Here is a 23,523-nt window from a genome sequence, read left to right on the forward strand (position 1 = left end):
CTCGGCGTCCGATTCGAGCCCTTCCCGCACCTTGAGTTCTCTCCATCGCTGGAAAGCTGCTCCCATATTTACGAGGGTCCTACCTCTTGACTGACCGTAACCCTTCTTTTTAATGTTTTGTTCCTCTGATATTTTCCTCTTTATCTTCCATTACTCTCTATATTCGATCTGCTAATATCAGGTCTCAAATTGAGCTTCTCTCTATCATTACAAGACATGCCCCTTTCCTGCTGATTGCCTGCAAGTGTGTTTTGGGACACAGTCCAACACTGTGGTCAAAAGCATTTTTCAAAAATTGCTTATTGCAAGGTCTTTGTGATATCAAAACCACAGAAAGTGTTTCATATGTTTCTTCTTATTAAAGTTACAAAAGTGATTTAGTCAAGAACTGAGATATTTCTTCTTTGTTGTTGTTTGATTAACATGAATGGCTGAGCAGGAATATTAGACTGCTGTCACTTTAAGAGCTGCCTGGATCCAATATACTGCTGTTTTATTTCTCAGCTGTTTGCTTTCACTTAAGACCTAATTTACTGTGTTTATGAGGATATTTGCAAAGTCAGGCATTTTGACACACACAAGTGTATGTATTTAACCATTCAAGGCCTATAAATGTGCCACTATAACTCTGTTCAATACTCCTGTGCTCTCTGAGCACCATCTTCACATGCACTGGCCTCTCTTACAGCGATCAGAAATGCATATAGAAATAAGTTGTTTTAAAACCGCAATGCTTAAAAACGCGATACATTTCCGTGACCATTTAGCACAACTGCAATAGAGGTGATAGTCCAAAATTATCGGTTAACAAATTTCTTCCAGTTAATCATGTCTAGCGGTATATCGCCCATCCCTATTGTTGGCTTTTTTCTGTAAGAGAATGTGTGATGAGTCACTTCACCAGACCAGGTCTGAATATTCTCATGTATAACCAGAGTTTGGAGGAACTCTTTAGTGTTGTCAGATCATATAACAACCTGCAAATTGACTTAGGTGACTGATTTGTGAGGGGAAAACACATTCCATTTCAAGATTATTATTGGTTGCATGGCCATATAGCATAGCCAAATGTCTGACATATTGTTAACGGCACTTCAGTTTTAGTCGCCAACCTCAGAACATGAATTAGATTTGCAGGGGGCATAAAACTAAAACTTAGACCAAGAGACAATGCGACCTAAACATGTAAAACCAGAAATATGAATCTGGACAGTTTTGACCTCCCAACAGACAGAGCAATTGCTCATACAGCAATAGATTCGTTGTGAACTATTCCGCTTCTCCAAAATTACCCAAACTGGCTCCGAGTTAGCTGAAATAGAGGTAGGACATGTCATGTCCATTGGTTGACTCTGGAAAAAAAGATTCTAAAGAAGTACGTAATTAAAGATTTAATGCCATCTAAAGCTATTTGCATGGCAAGAGCTGTGTCACATAGTTAATTTTAAAACAACACTGTTAAAAATTACACATTAAAAATAATATGTTAAAAATCAGAGTAAGTCTGAGAGAAAGATTTGACATGTTGTACCCAAACTGACAGCTTCCTTTGCAGCAGTATCAACTTGTTTATTTCCTAATTGACTGTGTAACAGGTCTACTGTAGTCAATGTGCAATGTTCTGTGGGGAATTCAGTTTTTAATCTTCCATTGCTTGAAAACAAGATTTTGAATCTGTAAAAATTATTAAATATTTTCTTGTGCGTTTTGAAAATTGTATGGCACTGGATAGGATGTTGGGAGAAGATGGTATGTGTATGTGCTAAAATTATGATTGAAATTAGTATTTTTATTAATTAGTCTTTTCATTCCATTTTCAGGATGCTTATTGAAGCTCATACTAAAATTAGAAGATACATCAGGTTGGGGGGGGGGGATTTTTGATTAATAATAAGTATTTATTTTTCTTGCAGGCTCACAGTAACATTTGTATGATTTTCAAAATATCCTAACACTTGAGCCAGAGTTCATTAGTGTGTTGCAATAACAGATGCATATGGACAATACGTCTAGACGTCTGTCTGAATATGATAACCATAACCACCTGTGACTTGAGTAACAAGATGTAGTAATCGAAAACCAAATTTGCTTTGCCAGTAACATTGCTCAATTGCACATATGAAGAACCAATTATGTTACAAAAAATATATAATGTGATGAATCATGTCATCTTCGCCATGAAACTATGCTATGTAAACTGTTGTTTTTGCCATGAGGATTCTCTGTGAGGTCTCCGGCCATGTTTAAAGCATATTCAAAGGCATTGTCTGGAGTCAAAAGGGACAAGATGTCGTCCGCTCTAAAAGAGTATAAATCTTTAAGTATCACCAGAGTCGCCCCAGGTTATCTCAAGGCATAGGGGAATTTCTACCATCCAACAAATCGACCTGGCCTTAGGAACTTCACCTGAAAATTAGTTGGCAACACTGTTTAGTCCTCGTGTGCTCTTAGGTGTGTTCGTCTTAAAGCTGTACTGCGCAAACTGAGCTCGAGGGCTAGGGAGCTAATTGAGACATAACTATTATATATACATTTTTTGTGTAAATTGTACATAAACATTTCAGCATTTATCCAAATATATAAACATGTTTTGTACTAGTAAATGTTCTGAATACCTTTAGAATACATAGATTTGGCTGATTTGCTCTCTCTCTCTCTATATATATATATATAAAATGAACATTTTTAATGCAGTAGGTTTTTATTATGAAATAATAAGTCACATGATTTGTGGATTTTAAAGCTGATTTTTGATTCAATTTAATGTACTTTATTGGCGTCATTGTGTTTGCATACATTATTACCCAAACATTTCACAAAAATGAATAATGGTGAGTACTGTAGAATATATACAATGCAACAATATCACTTGTTAAAGGGATAGTTCACCCAAAAAAGAAAACTTTGTCTTCATTTACTCACCCTCATGTCGGTCCAAACCTGTATAAGTGTCTTATGTTGAACACAAAAGAATATGTTTTGAAGAATGCTGGTAATCAAACAGTTGATGGTCCCCAGTGACTTCCATAGTATTTTCTTTTGATATTGTTGCATTTGCACTTACTTTAACCTTCTAGGGATAGAAAATGATTATACATAAAGTACAGTGCAGTCAGTTCGGACATATAGCACAGTGCTCATTCAACAAATGCACAGCTAAACAGATGAGTTTTGAATCTGGATTTTAAATGTGGCTAATGTTTTAGCACATCTGATTTCTTCTGGAAGAAATGTTAGAGAGTCATGGAAATATTTCCATTTTGCTGTCAGATGGGCATGAGCCTTCTGCTTTGTAATTCTCCGCTAAACTTTACAGACTTCATTGACCGAGCGCTGCCACTCGCATGCACGCCAAACAGACTGAGCGCAATTACATGAGTGCAAAAAGTCTTACTAAAATGTACATTTTGCAGAAATATTATAATAGACAATAAATGGGACATACAGTGGCATGCGAAAGTTTGGGAACCCCTTGCAGAATCTGTGAAAATGTGGATAATTTTACCAAAATAAGAGAGATCATACAAAATGCATGTTATTTTTTATTTAGTACTGTCCTGAGTAAGATATTTTCCATAAAAGATGTTTACATATAGTCCGCAAGACAAAAAAATAGCTGAAATTATTAAAATAACCACATTCAAAAGTTTGGGAACCCTTGGTTCTTAATACTGTGTGTGGTTACCTGGATGATCTACGACTGTTTTTTTGTTTTGTGATGGTTGTTCATGAGTCCCTCCCAGCAGGCACCGGACGTCAATATGACGTCAGATTGACGTTGGACCCCAACGTCGGAGAGACGTTGTATTTTGGTTGAAAGTGAAAATCGGGTTGACGTCAGAACCCAACGTCAGATTGACGTCGGAACCCAACGTCAGATTGACGTCGGAACCCAACGTCAGATTGACGTCGGAACCCAACGTCGGAGAGACGTTGTATTTTGGTTGAAAGTGAAAATCGGGTTGACGTCAGAACCCAACGTCAGATTGACGTCAGAACCCAACGTCGGAGAGACGTTGTATTTTGGTTGAAAGTGAAAATCGGGTTGACGTCAGAACCCAACGTCAAATTGACGTCAGAACCCAACGTCAGATTGACGTCGGAACCCAACGTCAGATTGATGTCAATCTCCAACGTTGGACAGACGTTGTATTTTGGTTGAAAATGAAAATCGGGTTGACGTCAGAACCCAACGTCAGATTGACGTCAATCTCCGACGTTGGACAGACGTTGCATTTTGGTTGAAAATGAAAATCGGGTTGACGTCAGAACCCAACGTCAGATTGACGTCAATCTCCGACGTTGGACAGACGTTGCATTTTGGTTGAAAATGAAAATCGGGTTGACGTCAGAACCCAACGTCAGATTGACGTCAATCTCCGACGTTGGACAGACGTTGCATTTTGGTTGAAAATGAAAATCGGGTTGACGTCAGAACCCAACGTCAGAATGATGTCAGAACCCAACGTCAGATTGACGTCAATCTCCAACGTTGGACAGACGTTGTATTTTGGTTGAAAATGAAAATCGGGTTGACGTCAGAACCCAACGTCAGATTGACGTCAATCTCCAACGTTGGACAGACGTTGCATTTTGGTTGAAAATGAAAATCGGGTTGACGTCAGAACCCAACGTCAGGCTGATGTCAGAACCCAACGTCAGATTGACGTCAATCTCCGACGTTGGACAGACGTTGTATTTTGGTTGAAAATGAAAATCGGGTTGACGTCAGAATCCAACGTCAGACTGATGTCAAAACCCAACGTCAAATTGACGTCAATCTCCGACGTTGGACAGACGTTGTATTTTGGTTGAAAATGAAAATCGGGTTGACGTCAGAACCCAACGTCAGATTGATGTCAGAACCCAACGTCAGAACCCAACGTTGGACAGACGTTGTATTTTGGTTGAAAATGAAAATCAGGTTGACGTCAGAACCCAACGTCAGAATGATGTCAGAACCCAACGTCAGATTGACGTCAATCTCCAACGTTGGACAGACGTTGTATTTTGGTTGAAAATGAAAATCGGGTTGACGTCAGAATCCAACGTCAGATTGACGTCAATCTCCAACGTTGGACAGACGTTGCATTTTGGTTGAAAATGAAAATCGGGTTGACGTCAGAATCCAACGTCAGACTGATGTCAAAACCCAACGTCAAATTGACGTCAATCTCCGACGTTGGACAGACGTTGTATTTTGGTTGAAAATGAAAATCGGGTTGACGTCAGAACCCAACGTCAGATTGATGTCAGAACCCAACGTTGGACAGACGTTGTATTTTGGTTGAAAATGAAAATCAGGTTGACGTCAGAACCCAACGTCAGATTGACGTCAGAACCCAACGTTGGACAGACGTTGTATTTTGGTTGAAAATGAAAATCAGGTTGACGTCAGAACCCAACGTCAAATTGATGTCAGAACCCAACGTCAGAACCCAACGTTGGACAGATGTTGTATTTTGGGTGAAAATGAAAAATGCAACATCTATCCAACATTAGAGGTTGAGGTCAATCTTACATTAAGTTCTGATGTCAACCTGATTTTTGTCAGCCTCCAACAGTGGACAAACACTGCATTACATCCCTATCGAAACTGGCCATTACCACATTTGTTATCAACCTGTGAATACAAAAGGAAGAGGAGTTAAATGTCCAAATAATTAATTATACATAACACATTATGAACCGCTTGTTATAGTTTGTGTTAGGTTTGTCATATCTAATGTAGATGTCACATTGGTTGTACTGTGGTGCTAGATGGAAGATCATGGGCCCACCCAAATTGCTATGCTTTTATCTTCTGAAGACAAAACTGATATTGCGAAACCTAAAACCTTCCTGGTGTTAATGCTAAAAGGCAGTGAGGAAAAATCTCTAATCATTCACTTGGGTCTGTTGTATGTACACAAAAGTGAGAGAACAAACAACTGACTGAGCAAATTATGACTCTTATATGGTACCAAAAGCAATGTTTTGGGATATTTCACAGTATGAGTTCAGTAATATCAGCAGTCTGTCATTATTTTGTAAGTTGGCAATATTAGCACACATTTGCAAACAAGGCTTGACATTAACATAGAATCATCCCGTATTTAAGGCATATGAATGGTATTCCACATTACATCGATATGAGCGTGGTTTGTCCCATTTTTTTTATTTACTTCAGTTTTATGTTTTTTGTTTGGCAACCGTTACTGCCAGTCATTTGACCGTTTCTTTATTTTTTTAACAGTGTAAAACTTACTTTATGGATTTTTTACTGACCAATTAAATAAAGTGATATCACTAAACCGTGTACAGAGGAACACTGTCCTTTCACAGATTTTCCTAGATTATTATGATCAAACGCATTCAATAAAGTGCTAAAAGTAAAATACTAGCCTAAACGTTCTACAGAGAAACACTTCTTATTTTACAGCTTATTAAAAAACAAAAAATTATAGTGTTAAAGGATGCTGACAATTGTAAATTAATAAAAGTTTTATTTTGAAAGACAAAATACAAAGTCTCTACATATACTGTACAAAACTGAAAATGCAATCATTCAGTTTTTGAAGTAAAACAGTGCAAATTTGAAAGGAAATACATTTCAAATACATTTCAACATTTAAAATACTGCACCAATTAACAGAACAGTTTGATGAGAAGTTAATGAGTTGAATTAAATATTCTCAGCACAAGAAATACAAAACATCTACAAGTTTCAAACGACTATTAATTCTAAAGGCTGGATTACACTACATGACTTTTCAAATCTGAACAGATTTTTAAAACACTAGGCATCATACATACAGTCAGGTCCATAAATATTGGGACATCGACACAATTCTAACATTTTTGGCTCTATACACCACCACAATGGATTTCAAATGAAACGAACAAGATGTGCTTTAACTGCACACTGTCAGCTTTAATTTGAGGGTATTTACATCCAAATCAGGTGAACGGTGTAGGAATTACAACAGTTTGCATATGTGCCTCCCACTTGTTAAGGGACCAAAAGTAATGGGACAATTGGCTTCTCAGCTGTTCCATGGCCAGGTGTGTGTTACTCCCTCACTATCCCAATTACAAGGAGCAGATAAAATGTCCAGAGTTCATTTCAAGTGTGCTATTTGCATTTGGAATCTGTTGCTGTCAACTGTCAAGATGAGATCCAAAGAGCTGTCACTATCAGTGAAGCAAGCCGTCATTAGGCTGAAAAAACAAAACAAACCCATCAGAGAGATGGCAAAAACATTAGGCGTGGCCAAAACAACTGTTTGGAACATTCTTAAAAAGAAGGAACGCACCGGTGAGTTCAGCAACACCAAAAGACCCGGAAGACCACGGAAAACAACTGTGGTGGATGACCGAAGAATTCTTTCCCTGGTGAAGAAAACACCCTTCACAACAGTTGGCCAGATCAAGAACACTCTCCAGGAGGTAGGTGTATGTGTGTCAAAGTCAACAATCAAGAGAAGACTTCACCAGAGTGAATACAGAGGGTTCACCACAAGATGTAAACCATTGGTGAGCCTCAAAAACAGAAAGGCCAGATTAGAGTTTGCCAAACGGCATCGAAAAAAGCCTTCACAGTTCTGGAACAACATCCTATGGACAGATGAGACCAAGATCAACTTGTACCAGAGTGATGGGAAGAGAAGAGTATGGAGAAGGAAAGGAACTGCTCATGATCCTAAGCATACCACCTCATCAGTGAAGCATGGTGGTGGTAGTGTCATGGCGTGGGCATGTATGGCTGCCAGTGGAACTGGTTCTCTTGTATTTATTGATGATGTGACTGCTGACAAAAGCAGCAGGATGAATTCTGAAGTGTTTCGGGCAATATTATCTGCTCATATTCAGCCAAATGCTTCAGAACTCACTGGACGGCGCTTCACAGTGCAGATGGACAATGACCCAAAGCATACTGCAAAAGCAACCAAAGAGTTTTTGAAGGGAAAGAAGTGGACTGTTATGCAATGGCCAAGTCAATCACCTGACCTGAATCCGATTGAGCATCCATTTCACTTGCTGAAGACCAAACTGAAGGGAAAATGCCCCAAGAACAAGCAGGAACTGAAGACGGTTGCAGTAGAGGCCTGGCAGAGCATCACCAGGGATGAAACCCAGCGTCTGGTGATGTCTATGCGTTCCAGACTTCAGGCTGTAATTGACTGCAAAGGATTTGCAACCAAGTATTAAAAAGTGAAAGTTTGATTTGATTATTATTCTGTCCCATTACTTTTGGTCCCTTAACAAGTGGGAGGCACATATACAAACTGTTGTAATTCCTACACCGTTCACCTGATTTGGATGTAAATACCCTCAAATTAAAGCTGACAGTCTGCAGTTAAAGCACATCTTGTTCGTTTCATTTGAAATCCATTGTGGTGGTGTATAGAGCCAAAAATGTTAGAATTGTGTTGATGTCCCAATATTTATGGACCTGGCTATATACTGACTTTGTAAATCGTGACAAAGGAAAACTGGGCATCATACACAACATGACCGAGGATCATACACTACCAGACTTTAAAGTTGTTCCGAGCACAACAAACTCACTCAGAAACATGAGCCTTGGAGACGCGTGACAAATGGAAACAATATACGTTCTAAAATCGGCTGAAAATATCAAACATTTTTGATATCCTCCAACTGGATAGAATCTGAGTCTGAAGCTAAAAAACCGGAGTCTGTGACTATCAAATCTACAGACTGGCTCTGACTTTCGGCAACTAGTGTCAACTTCTCCAGACTGTAAATTGGCGGAAAATCAGGACAAAAAACGTGTAGTGTATTCCAGGCCTAATTATATATGATGCCCAGCTTTCCTTTGTCATTATTTACAAAATCGGTAAGTGTATGATGCCTGGTGATTTAAAAATCTGTTCAGATTTTTAAAAGTCGTGTAGTGTATTCCAGGCTTAAAGGGATACTCCACCCCAAAATGAAAATTGTCATTAATCACTTACCCCCATGTTGTTCCAAGCCTGTAAAAGCTTCATTCATCTTCGGAACACAATTTAAGATATTTTGGATGAAACCCGGGAGGCTTGTGTCTGTCCCATTGACTGCCAAGTAAATTACACTGTCAAGGTCCAGAAAAGTATGAAACACATTGTCAGAATATGTTATGTAATGTTATGAAGCGATGAGAATACTTTTTATATAGAAATACAACAAAAATAATGACTTTATTCAACAATTAGGCACCGTAACGTCTCCTCTGCATCAGCACAGCGCCATTTTGGAGATTATGCCCTGGACGCAAAACACATACACTCTTCTGTATCAGCCTTGACACAGGGATGCGCTGTTTCATCCAAAATATCTTAAATTGTATTCAGAAGACGAACAAAGCTTTTATGGGTTTGGAACGACATGGTGGTAATTGATTAATGACAAAATTGTCATTTTGGGGTGGAGTATCTCTTTAAAACTGTTTCATTATTCAGATGTAAATTTGTGTAAACAAATTTCCTGAAGAGGAATTCTTGAGAAGCAATTGAAAAAATTAGGGTTAGTATCATAATTTTTTTATTTTAAAAAGATTGTGCAGGGAACTGTACTTTAGCTTGTATTATCCCAATCAGGTTTATAGTGTTTTTATCAATATTCTATTGACCCTTTTGGGCTCCAATATAGCTCTGATAATATATGTGGAAAAAAATTACATTGTATTTTAATCCTGAATACTAGCTACACAAGTGTAATAAAAAGTAAAATCAAAACATACAAATAAAGGTCCATGATTCTGCACCAGAAGTGACAGACACAGTAGATAAAGAGCAGTCCTCCAAATCTGAAGTAATCAGCTGGATCCTTGCTGCATCTGGGGGTTAAATAAATGCAAAAAAAAAAGACAACAGATTTATTGAAAAGTCCTTAAAAAGGAGGATTCCATTTGTGTACCTTTTCTTTAAACAACATTTGACATTATGAGATATTCTGACTAATTTAATTATTTAGCTGTGACCTAATGGTTAGAGAGGCAGACTTGTAGTCTGAAGGTCATGGGTTCGAGTCTCAGTCCTGGCAGGAAACCCACTAGTGTAAACAGGGCTTGAGTTACCCTTGAGCAAGTTACAAGTTAAACCTACTTGTAATTATAAACACATTTACATTTAGCAGACGCTTTTATCCAAAGCGGCTTACATTGCATTCAAGTTACAGTTTCTACATTTTTATCAGCTCTTGCTTTCCCTGGGAATCGAACCCATGATCTTGGCGTTGCTAGCGCCATGCTCTACTATTTGAGCTACAGGAAATACAAATAAAGAAATGAGTATTCACAACAAATAACTTTTCCCAGATGTAAAAAATGGCAATTAGTACACTAAAAAAAATAAATATAATATTTTTATCAATTGCTAAAATGCTAATACCTGTATATTTATAACTAATAAAATTATTAATCTGTTTACACTGCTTTTCTATCACACGTCGGTGATGTCTAACAAATGTACTTGAGGATATCATTAAATTACTCAAGTATCTTCATACTTCATCCACCTTATTCCTAAACGCAGAAGTAAGCCTATGGGCGAGACTTCAAGTTCATTAGCCTTAAATAACAATAACAACATGCAGTAAATAGTAAAACTGTTTGTATTACAAACCAGTGTGTTCATAATTAAGATAATACACTAAAATAATATGGTATGACAAACCAATTTGCAATATCAAGCAGCAAAACGAGCAGTTCTGTATAGCTAAAAAAGTAAAAATATCTGGAAGCAAGACCCATAAAATCTATAAATGGGCCATTTTTATGTGAAGAATAAGGTGAATATGATGTCATCATTTACTCACTTATGTCTTTTCCAACCTGCATAACTGACTTTTTTTTTCTGTGGAACACAAAAGAAGATTAAAAAAGACATGAGGGTTAGAAAATGATGAGGGAGTTTTGATTTTGAGTGAGCTAAACTCAAGAATTAAGTTTGAATCAGAGTGGTGCCTTGGTGCAGAGTTTGCCTGCTTTGCCCATGTTCACATATAACGGCACATGATCATTAAAGTATTATGAATACTCACTTTTACAGAAGATCATATGGCAGAAGATTTTCAATCCCAAAACCTCTGGACCATGAGAGGGGAAACACACACACACACACACACACACACACGAATATTTAACAGGTTTAATAAAACAATAGTAATTGTTGACTTACTGACAGAGACAGACAGGCTTACAAAAAGTTTGGCTAACGTTACTCACCAGCTTTATACAAACACTTAGCAGTAAGTTGGATCCGAAAGCATGGTTTACATAGTATTCTTAAGGTGGTTTCATGATCTCTCTGTTGAACACATGTCAGTTGTTCATGTTCCAGAGTGAGACATTTTATTTGACAATAAAATAACAATATTGTTATTTTTACTATTTCATTCTGTTATTAAAAATAAGATCAGCAAAAGGCGGCCTTCAGTACTTAACTCATATTAAGGTCCAGCTCCCGCTATTTATTCTGTCATTCATGTATATGTATCTATTACATAAACCTCCAGAACTTGTAGTACTAACGCTACGCGGATATATTTACATTTCGCGATATAAAAACAACAACAACGAGTCACTTTTAATCATTCCCAAGACATCGTCACACAGCCTTATCTGGACAGTATTAAAACATAATAACAAAACACAGAAACAGATTATGTCATCGCGATTATCATATCACTTTAACAGTAACAAAAAAACAATTATAAGAGGTACTTACCTTCTGTGTTTCCATTATGTGTCCATAGCCATTGTGTCTGTGTTCTCAATCGACACCGCATAACTCAAAATCGGTCAAAATAATAACTCATCTGTCAGATATGAGACAATCATGTGAAAGCCATTCCTAGAGCACTGAACGGAGCAGGACTGCAGATAAACAGAGCTGCAGTAACGTCTGAGGTGAACTTTCAAATCTAAGCGGGAGGAGGCGTGCCCTGCTGTCATTGGTCAGATTCCTGGATGACATTCAGATTAACCAATCACGAACAAAGCAACATAGAGAGACGTCAAACAACTTTGTAACGGTAGAAAAAAATGTTTTAAACAAAAGATAGCAAATATGTATTGATTTTTTTTTTTTTAGGCTGTTACATGTAAGTAATTGGTAAAATTGTGTTTTCACTTATGCTCACAACCAGGGGCAGGCACATCTGTGCCATTCACTATTCACCTATAATTTCCATATGAATTTATAGTTAAAATAGGGTTAGGTTTAGGAGTACAGAGAAGGTGTGTACACGTCTGGCTATACTTGTAAATTACAGTTTCATTCACATGACCAATGATGACCCTTTTGAACTTTAACAAATCCCTTGCCTCAACTGTATAACCACTCTTATGCCTAAATGCAGCTGTGCCTACAACTGTGGCATTTTCTATATCTGACCCTTTGCTGTAAGTGTTACACCACCTGTTGGTTTAGGTTTATTCCTTTGTCCACAGTAACACTTACTAAAAACACTGTCATAATTGCAACATTTGTCTACAGATTACACTGTTGACTGCAGTGGCAATGCTGTTACAGCATTCGTGGTATGGGAAAATGTAAACGAAATGTTGATGTGCGACTAATTCAACAATAATTGAGGCCTATGATAATGAATGTACTCTTATTCATTTCATCACTGTATTGCTTGCAACAGCAAATGACTCCGTGGTTATGCAGTCACCTCACAGCAAGGTGTTTCCATAACGCAGACATGCACATTTGACAAATTGAGGATTCTACATTTTCCATATTTAAATGTATGTTTTCTACAAATTGCATGGAATGTATGCATTCCAGTCCTCTCAGACCCTTTTCTCTATGCTCTTGTTTTTTTCTCATTTCAAATTTCTCAGTAGATATAGGGTTTCTCTCACACAAATAACAAATGTATACTCTGATCAGATAACATACCAATATTTTTCGATGGCTGTATGACGTGATTGTGAAGTCAACATCTAATGATGTTAGAGTTTGACACTGAGTGAGCATTACCAATATGATGTCTAGGAGACGTTGGGTTTTGGTTGCCATACCTGACGACTGTATATGAGTATTTGACATCAATATGAACCTGGCTTAAGATGTTGGCTTGACGTTGGATTTTGGTTATTTTTTGCCACAACCTAATACTAACTATAGATCAACGTCAAATTATGTTATAATTTGACGTTGTGTGGACGTTACCATTATGACGTCTAGGCGACGTTGGGTTTTGGTTGCCATACCTGACGACTCTATATCAGTATTTGACGTCAATATGACGTTGGCTTAAGAAGTTGGCTCGACGTTGGATTTTGGTTAGTTAATGCCACAACCTAAAAACAACGTCAAATGATGTTAGAATCTGACGTTGTGTGGACGTTACCATTATGACGTCTAGGCGACGTTGGGTTTTGGTTGCCATACCTGACCACTGTATATCAGTATTTGACGTTAATATGACGTTGGCTTTAGACGTTGGCTCGACGTTGGATTTTGGTTAGTTAATGCCACAACCTAAAAACAACGTCAAATGATGTTAGAATCTGATGTTGTGTGGACGTTACCATTATGACGTCTAGGTGACGTTGGGTTTTGGTTGCCATACCTGATGACTGTATATCAGTATTTGACGTCCGTATGACGTTGGCTTGAGACGTTGGCTCGACGTTGGATTTTGGTTAGTTAATGCCACAACCTAAAAACAACTGAAGATCAACATCAAATGATGTTAGAATCTGACGTTGTGTGGACGTTACCATTATGACGTCTAGGCGACGTTGAGTTTTGGATGCCATACCTGACGACTGTATATCAGTATTTGACGTCAATATGACGTTGGCTTAAGACGTTGGCTCGACGTTGGATTTTGGTTAGTTAATGCCACAACCTAAAAACAACTGAAGATCAACGTCAAATGATTTTATAATCTGACGTTGTCTGGACGTTACCATTATGACGTCTAGGCGACGTTGAGTTTTGGATGCCATACCCAACGAATGTATATCAGTATTTGACGTCAATATGACGTTGGCTTTAGACGTTGGCTCGACGTTGGATTTTGGTTAGTTAATGCCACAACCTAAAAACAACGTCAAATGATGTTAGAATCTGACGTTGTGTGGACGTTACCATTATGACGTCTAGCCGACGTTGGGTTTTGGTTGCCATACCTGACCACTGTATATCAGTATTTGACGTCAATATGACGTTGGCTTTAGACGTTGGCTCGACGTTGGATTTTGGTTAGTTAATGCCACAACCTAAAAACAACGTCAAATGATGTTAGAATCTGACGTTGTGTGGACGTTACCATTATGACGTCTAGGCGACGTTGGGTTTTGGTTGCCATACCTGACCACTGTATATCAGTATTTGACGTCAATATGACGTTGGCTTTAGACGTTGGCTCGACGTTGGATTTTGGTTAGTTAATGCCACAACCTAAAAACAACGTCAAATGATGTTAGAATCTGACGTTGTGTGGACGTTACCATTGTGACGTCTAGGCGACGTTGGGTTTTGGTTGCCATAACCGACGACTGTATATCAGTATTTGACGTCAATATGACGTTGGCTTTAGACGTTGGCTCGACGTTGGATTTTGGTTAGTTAATGCCACAACCTAAAAACAACGTCAAATGATGTTAGAATCTGACGTTGTGTGGACGTTACCATTATGACGTCTAGCCGACGTTGGGTTTTGGTTGCCATACCTGACCACTGTACATCAGTATTTGACGTCAATATGACGTTGGCTTTAGACGTTGGCTCGACGTTGGATTTTGGTTAGTTAATGCCACAACCTAAAAACAACGTCAAATGATGTTAGAATCTGACGTTGTGTGGACGTTACCATTATGACGTCTAGGCGACGTTGGGTTTTGGTTGCCATACCTGACCACTGTATATCAGTATTTGACGTCAATATGACGTTGGCTTTAGACGTTGGCTCGACGTTGGATTTTGGTTAGTTAATGCCACAACCTAAAAACAACGTCAAATGATGTTAGAATCTGACGTTGTGTGGACGTTACCATTGTGACGTCTAGGCGACGTTGGGTTTTGGTTGCCATAACCGACGACTGTATATCAGTATTTGACGTCAATATGACGTTGGCTTTAGACGTTGGCTCGACGTTGGATTTTGGTTAGTTAATGCCACAACCTAAAAACAACGTCAAATGATGTTAGAATCTGACGTTGTGTGGACGTTACCATTATGACGTCTAGGCGACGTTGGGTTTTGGTTGCCATACCTGACCACTGTATATCAGTATTTGACGTCAATATGACGTTGGCTTTAGACGTTGGCTCGACGTTGGATTTTGGTTAGTTAATGCCACAACCTAAAAACAACGTCAAATGATGTTAGAATCTGACGTTGTGTGGACGTTACCATTGTGACGTCTAGGCGACGTTGGGTTTTGGTTGCCATAACCGACGACTGTATATCAGTATTTGACGTCAATATGACGTTGGCTTTAGACGTTGGCTCGACGTTGGATTTTAGTTAGTTAATGCCACAACCTAAAAACAACGTCAAATGATGTTAGAATCTGACGTTGTGTGGACGTTACCATTGTGACGTCTAGGCGACGTTGGGTTTTGGTTGCCATAACCGACGACTGTACATCAGTATTTGACGTCAATATGACGTTGGCTTTAGACGTTGGCTCGACGTTGGATTTTGGTTAGTTAATGCCACAACCTAAAAACAACGTCAAATGATGTTAGAATCTGACGTTGTGTAGACGTTACCATTATGACGTCTAGCCGACGTTGGGTTTTGGTTGCCATACCTGACCACTGTATATCAGTATTTGACGTCAATATGACGTTGGCTTTAGACGTTGGCTCGACGTTGGATTTTGGTTAGTTAATGCCACAACCTAAAAACAACGTCAAATGATGTTAGAATCTGACGTTGTGTGGACGTTACCATTATGACGTCTAGGCGACGTTGGGTTTTGGTTGCCATACCTGACCACTGTATATCAGTATTTGACGTCAATATGACGTTGGCTTTAGACGTTGGCTCGACGTTGGATTTTGGTTAGTTAATGCCACAACCTAAAAACAACGTCAAATGATGTTAGAATCTGACGTTGTGTGGACGTTACCATTGTGACGTCTAGGCGACGTTGGGTTTTGGTTGCCATAACCGACGACTGTATATCAGTATTTGACGTCAATATGACGTTGGCTTTAGACGTTGGCTCGACGTTGGATTTTGGTTAGTTAATGCCACAACCTAAAAACAACGTCAAATGATGTTAGAATCTGACGTTGTGTGGACGTTACCATTATGACGTCTAGCCGACGTTGGGTTTTGGTTGCCATACCTGACCACTGTATATCAGTATTTGACGTCAATATGACGTTGGCTTTAGACGTTGGCTCGACGTTGGATTTTGGTTAGTTAATGCCACAACCTAAAAACAACGTCAAATGATGTTAGAATCTGGCGTTGTGTGGATGTTACCATTATGACGTCTAGCCGACGTTGGGTTTTGGTTGCCATACCTGACCACTGTATATCAGTATTTGACGTCAATATGACGTTGGCTTTAGACGTTGGCTCGACGTTGGATTTTGGTTAGTTAATGCCACAACCTAAAAACAACGTCAAATGATGTTAGAATCTGACGTTGTGTGGACGTTACCATTATGACGTCTAGCCGACGTTGGGTTTTGGTTGCCATACCTGACCACTGTATATCAGTATTTGACGTCAATATGACGTTGGCTTTAGACGTTGGCTCGACGTTGGATTTTGGTTAGTTAATGCCACAACCTAAAAACAACGTCAAATGATGTTAGAATCTGACGTTGTGTGGACGTTACCATTATGACGTCTAGGCGACGTTGGGTTTTGGTTGCCATACCCGACGACTGTATATCAGTATTTGACGTCAATATGACGTTGGCTTTAGACGTTGGCTCGACGTTGGATTTTGGTTACTTCCCAACACAACCTGAAAACAACTAAATATCAACGTCAATTGACGTCGGTCTTGGACGTCAAATCAACGTTGTCATTAGACGTTGGCTTGACATTGAATTTTGGTCACCTGACGTCGCGACCTAAATCCAACCTAATATTAACGTCATATGACGTTGTGTGCCTGCTGGGCCTTGTTTGTTCTCAACAGTTCAACTGAGCTCTGTTCTTCAGAAAAATCCTCCAGGTCCTGCAGAATCTTCAGTTTTCCAGCATCTTTTGCATATTTTAATCCTTTCCAGCAGTAACTGTATGATTTTGAGATCCACCTTTTCACGCTGAGGATGATTGAGGGACTCAAACACAACAATTAAAAAAGGTTCAAACATTCACTGATGCTCCAGAAGGAAACACGACGCATTAAGAGCCGGGGGGTGAAAACTTTTGAACAGGATGAAGATGTCCAAATTTTTCTTATTTTGTTGAAATATCATATTTTTCCATTTAGCACTGCCCTTCTGACGCGACAGAAGATACTTGCATGTTTCCTGGAAGACAAATGAAGTACAATTTACCTTGATCTTCAAATTCAAAAAGTTTTCACCCCCGGCTCTTAATGCATCGTGTTTCCTTCAGGAACATCAGTGAATGTTTGAACCTTTTTTAATTGTTACTAAATAAAACTAAATAAAAAAATAACATGCATTTTGTATGATCTCTCTTATTTTGGTAAAATTATCCACATTTTCACAGATTCTGCAAGGGGTTCCCAAACTTTCAATCCCCACTGTAGGTAGAATTTTAAATCTACAAGTAAGTGCATTTTTATGATAGCACTAACTGTAAAGTGACTCTAATGGGTTAATAAAAATACACAAACACAATTGGTCTGTGCATTTGTTTTTATTTATTTTTAGTTTAGTGAATTTTATGTCCGTTTTAAAAGCAGCATTTTTTTAGATTGCAATGTTACAGTGTTAGAATAAAATGTCATTTTAACCCTTTTTTGCACTTAATATATAGGCCTAGGCCACATGGTTACATTTACTATTTGTTTTCATATCCATTAATAAACCTTTGTATTGTTTCTTGGACAACATTGGGTGGTATGTGAAATACTATACACAGATTTTAAATCCAAATGCAAAAATGAAAATACTGAGATATATACCATATATATCGAAAATCAGCCAAAAAATATGATATGTACTAAAAATGACAAAATTGACTGACGTTATAATCAAAGCATTTGGGAGAGCAGGTTCCTCACAATGGGCCTCATTCATGAAACCTTCATAAATATAGGAGTACATTCTGAGTAATTTGTGCGTAAAACTGGCTTTCCCGAAAACTCTCCTCTGGATTCACAAACACTTCGTAAACATCTGATTTGATAGTTAAACCTGCGTATGTTAATGAATTCCAATCAGTCGTAAATAGGGTGCTCATTCACAATTAGCATAATCCCTGTTTATGAATTACAGCTACGCAAATTACGTAACTGTCAAAGGTCTACTTGTGTATACTCACAATATTCTAGTAAAGAGAGCATGGTCCCTTTAAGCCTATTCCCTATGTTTATTCTGTTCCTTTCCTATTAGTTACGCCAGTTGTAGAGTATACGCTGAGTTACGTGTTTTCGTAGAGTCTATTGGAGGTGGTTTGCATGTTCATCATTCCGCCCACATTTCCACATAAAACAAAACCAACTGCATGTATGACAATATAAACAAAACGTTGTGCTTTTGTAAAATAATGTAGTATTGAGTATTCTGGTGGTGAGCAGGACTAGAGGATATTTAGAGACACACACAGAACTGTTCAAGTGATGCACAGAACAAAAATGTGTTGAGGACGCCACACAGAGGTGGTAAAGAAGGACAGGGTGAGGGAAATTGTGGTTTGGGTTTGTGTGACAGCAGGCAGAGCTGGCTAGTGACTGATTACATGCAATCTGGGTTACGTAATCAGTTTCCTGACATAAAGTACTTGTAGTTAATGTATATTACATTTTATAGTTTGATTATAATATTTTTAATATTCAGGTTTTTACAATATAATTCTTTACCTATTAACTTTTTATCATCTCACAAATCCAATGCAATTCTTACATTCAAGGCTCAGTTTGGGAAACCCTGGTGTAATGTTTAATGTATTTTATCATGCTGATATCAAAAAAGGGAATACATGTTTTTATTTTTAAGTGTAATTCAAAAACTGTATGTTTGCCTTTGTGGAAATGGCAAATGAGTCAAGGATCTTCTGCAGCCATCTAGTATTTCATTTTTTTTTATAAATATTTTACTTCCAGTAGATGGCGGCAGTCTTCCACAAAACCATGATACATGTTCCTTGTCATCATTATGAATGAAATTGAGGCATGTAGGTCTTTAAAATGAATTTTACATAGAATGGTACTATTTTTTTTAGAATTACAAATTGAGGCAAATACCTTAAATACCATAAAGCCCCCCAAAACCGCACAAATGAACAGTAAAAACATGAATAAAGTGAAAGATATAACTCTAAAATATAAAACACATTATTATGCAAATATTCCCATGAGTAATTCCTTTGGTTTTAAGAAATAATATTGCACTTGTACTCAATGGCAGCTTCTTGGTCTCTTTCTCTCTCTCTCTCTCTCACACACACACACACACACACACACATACTGTACATCTAATTAAAATATGAGTGGGAAATGCTATGGGCATGTAATGTTTATTATTGACTTTTACATCCAGCCCCTATTTCCCATACAGTAATCGAGTAAAACATTGTATTTTTATCCAAAGAGATGGAACTGTTGTCATTGCATTTATCAATGGGAAATAAAAACACCAGTAGGACCTACTACTAAAAAAACATAAAATTCTCTTAGATATAGAAATAATAAATAACTGTATGGTTTGTGATCTCTCTGGTGTCGTACATTAGAGGTGCTGATTTTGTGCCCAGCAACATATGTGTGCTGTAAATGCCATGTGTAGTTAATTCAGAACTGATGACTTGCTACAACCAATTGTTCTTGAGCAGAACAACAATGCAATGCCTTCTAGTGAAGAGATGAAGACATCACAAGAAACCAAGGTATGACTGGTTAGCATGAATCCATAGTGAGTCAGTTATACCAAACTGCAGATTTGATTTATTAGCATAACATACGTTTGTAGGGTATGCCAAAGCACTGCAGGAAGAGGAGAGGGAAGTAAAAAAGGCAGATTAATAGACACATTTTAACATTCGAAAAATATAAAAAAAATAAACATTCAATTGGTATTATATTTTCTTTGTAGAATGTTGCTAGAAATGTTTTAGCATTTTAACATTTAAATAAGGTTATAATCATGACAGGAAAGCTGCAAATTTCAGCATTTTATAAACATTTAAAGAAATTTAATCAAGGACACATTCAATTGGTCAAAAATGACAATAAATACATTTATGATGTTACAAAAAAAAAAATGATGTTCACTCTGTATCTCTTAGATTGTGGCGGTTGTGTAAACGCAGATATTCAAGATTCACTCATTGCTAGTGCGATGAAGTTGAAGCACAACAATGACTTTGATGATGAATCGGAATCTTCATATCAGGTGTTTTGAAACTCTTCAAATGTTTCATCACAATACTGCAGCTTTCCATCCGCCACAGATCTGCGACCTTTACCCTGCCAGGACAACAGGACAGCATCATCATCTCTGTACACTGTAAAAAAACAACAACAAAAAAACAGTTGAGCCAACTTAAAATTTTAAGTCAACCAGCTTTTGAGTTCTCTCAGCTTTTTTTTTTTTGTAGGAGATTCTCAATTTTTTGTTGCATAAACTTAAAACAACAAGTTGAGAAAACTCAAAAATCTGCTGAAGCTGGTTGCCTTAAAATTTTAAATTGGCTCAACTTTGTTTTTACAGTGTAGTGAGGAAGAGGAGAATGCCGAATAACGACGGGCTGCAGACATTCGTGTCCTGCAGAGTTTCCTCCAGTGAAAAATTCCATCTCCTGTTGTCTCTCACATCATAATCCAGCTACATATTTGTTTAGAGCTGTTTTGGGTTGTTTTGGCTTGTAAACGTTGCTTGTTCTCTGTGCAGAGTTCTCTCCTGATTCAGACCAGACCACTTTTTACTGGAAGAAGCGTTAATATGGACTCAATTTGAAGTTAAAAACATTTTGATGGATTTGTTTCTTTTGTCTTTATAAAACGTTAACTGTGTGGTGTGGATTACTTGTGGATTATTGTGATGTTTTTATCAGCTGTTTGGACTCTCATTCTGACGGCACCCATTCACTGCAGAGCATCCATTGCTGAGACACTGATGCAATGCTACATTTCTACAAACCTGATGAGGAAACACACTCATCTACCTCTTGGATGGCCCAAGGACCTACTGCGCTTTGTTATTCTTATTCCTAGTTATTTACTAGACACAGCCTCATACGTTACACACAAGGACCGTTGGCTGAACCTCTGATGCATATGGCTTCTGGAGTTTCGAAGTCGCCATCTGATTGGTCGAATTCTACTGAATTTCCGGGAGACGTGTGTGTCCTTTATTGTTCTGCCTGGAAAAAAATGCTGTTATGGAACAAGAAAGCCGACACGTTTACAACTGTGAAATAAGTGCTTAGCAGTATCAATTGCAAGCTGGATTTTCAAAAGCTTGTTAAATATGTAACGTTTACGGCAGAGACTCTTTACACACTGGTCTGTTTTTGTGGGGACATTTGCACGCACCTAAATATTCAAATATAACTCAAATTCAAAATATGCTTCAATCCGATTTTAATGCTTTACAAGAGTGGCTCTATAAACAAGATGGCGCCGCTGTGTTCGGACGCCGTCCGGGTCGCTCCACTGAGATTTTGCTTAAACTTACTTTTTTACCTACTTTTACTTTCTCTTTTTACACATTTCACGTCGGCACTGATCACCTACAACATAGAAACACTTTTGGACATTGGAAACCGCTACACCAACCTGCTTCAGGACACTTTATCCACGAATCCTGCGTGGCCTCTGGAGATTCTTCGGAACGCGGAGACGAACAATAACCCCCCGAGGCGACGGACCAAGAAACACCGCGGGAAGCGCGCTGGAATTCGAGTCAGACTCAGGAAAAGGGCTCACAGTCCTCCTCTTCCAAGCATTCTCCTTGCTAATGTCCAATCCTTGGAGAATAAGATGGACGATCTTAGAGCCAGGATTAGTTTCCAACGGGACATTAGGGACTGTAACATCCTTTGTTTGTCAGAAACGTGGCTTTCGTCCTCGGTCCCGGACACTGCTGTAATGCCGAGTGATAACTTCTCTGTCTTTCGGACGGACAGAACAGCAGAGGCCGGTAAATCCAGGGGTGGAGGAGTATGTTTCATGATCAACAAGAAATGGTGTGATCCCAGGAATATCTCCATTCTGTCGCGTTCCTGCTCGCCTCATCTGGAACATCTTTCCATTATTTGCCGCCCATTTTATCTGCCCCGGGAGTTTTCATCGATCATTGTTACTGCTGTGTACATTCCACCACAGGCGGACACCGGCTTGGCTTTGTCTAAGCTTCACGATGTGCTCAGCGGCTACATTAACAAACATCCTGACGCTGCCTTTATCATCGCGGGGGACTTTAACAAAGCCAACCTCAAGCAGGTCATGCCGAACTTTTATCAACATGTATCCTGTCCAACTAGATGACCAAACACACTGGATCATTGCTACACTCAGTTCAAGGATGCCTACAAAGCCCGCTCACTACCGGCTTTTGGCAAATCGGACCATGCCACAATTTTTCTAACACCGGAATACAAACAAAGGCTCGTTCAGGAACCTCCGGTGCAGAGAGTAGTGACGCGCTGGTCCTCCCACTCAGAGACTATGCTGCAGGCGGCGCTTGATGACGTCGACTGGGACATGTTCCGGGCGAGTTCCTCTGACGTCAGCGAGTTCACGGATGTAGCATTAAGTTTTGTAAACACGCTAACCGAGCAAGCTACAGAAACAATAACTATAAGGACATTCTCCAATCAGAAACCGTGGGTGGACAGATCAATCCGTGCCGCGGTTAACACACGCACTGCCGCTTACAATGAGGCTCTTCTGTCTGGGAATACGAGCGAGTACAAAGCATCGTGCTATGCTCTCCGTCGTGCAGTAAGAGCCGCTAAACACAGATACAGAGAGAGAATTGAGTCTCATTTCCAGCTCAACGACTCTCGACGGATGTGGCAGGGACTGAGGACCATCTGTGACTTCGGAAACAAATCCTCCGCGGAGGTGAGAGCAGATCCGTTGCTGGCCGACGAGTTAAACATCTTTTACAGCCGCTTCGATGGCAACGGCGGCGGCGCGTCAGGAAGCAGCAGGCAGAGCAGCGATGATCCTGTAATCACCGTATCGGAGGATGAGGTTCGGAGGGCGTTAAAGAGAGTGAACGTCAGGAAAGCAGCCGGTCCTGATGGGATAACCGGCCGTGTTCTGAGGTCCTGCGCCGATCAGCTCGCTGGTTTGTTCACTTCCATTTTTAATGAGTCCCTTGCTACCTCCGTGGTTCCCACTTCATTCAAAAAATCCATCATTATCCCTGTGCCAAAGAACAATAAACCCTCTTGCCTGAATGA

The 23,523-nt window shown here is 38.9% G+C and overlaps 2 long non-coding RNA genes across 2 annotated transcripts; both read right to left on the reverse strand.

The window, feature by feature from the left end:
• Positions 1-9,681: 9,681 nt before the first annotated feature.
• On the reverse strand, positions 9,682-11,091 carry LOC306853080. The gene is made up of 3 exons (XR_013782705.1): positions 11,026-11,091; positions 10,801-10,838; positions 9,682-9,820 (listed from the first exon to the last, which is right to left on the reverse strand). It is a non-coding gene; the product is annotated as an uncharacterized lncRNA (long non-coding RNA).
• A 984-nt stretch (positions 11,092-12,075) lies between these two features.
• Positions 12,076-16,410, reverse strand: LOC306852957. Its single transcript, XR_013782684.1, has 4 exons — positions 15,673-16,410; positions 14,225-14,405; positions 13,570-14,043; positions 12,076-13,015 (listed from the first exon to the last, which is right to left on the reverse strand). It is a non-coding gene; the product is annotated as an uncharacterized lncRNA (long non-coding RNA).
• Between the last annotated feature and the right edge of the window lie 7,113 nt (positions 16,411-23,523).

The sequence above is a fragment of the Barbus barbus genome (assembly GCF_936440315.1).
Source record: "Barbus barbus genome assembly, chromosome: 33".
NCBI classification, from domain to species: domain Eukaryota; kingdom Metazoa; phylum Chordata; class Actinopteri; order Cypriniformes; family Cyprinidae; genus Barbus; species Barbus barbus.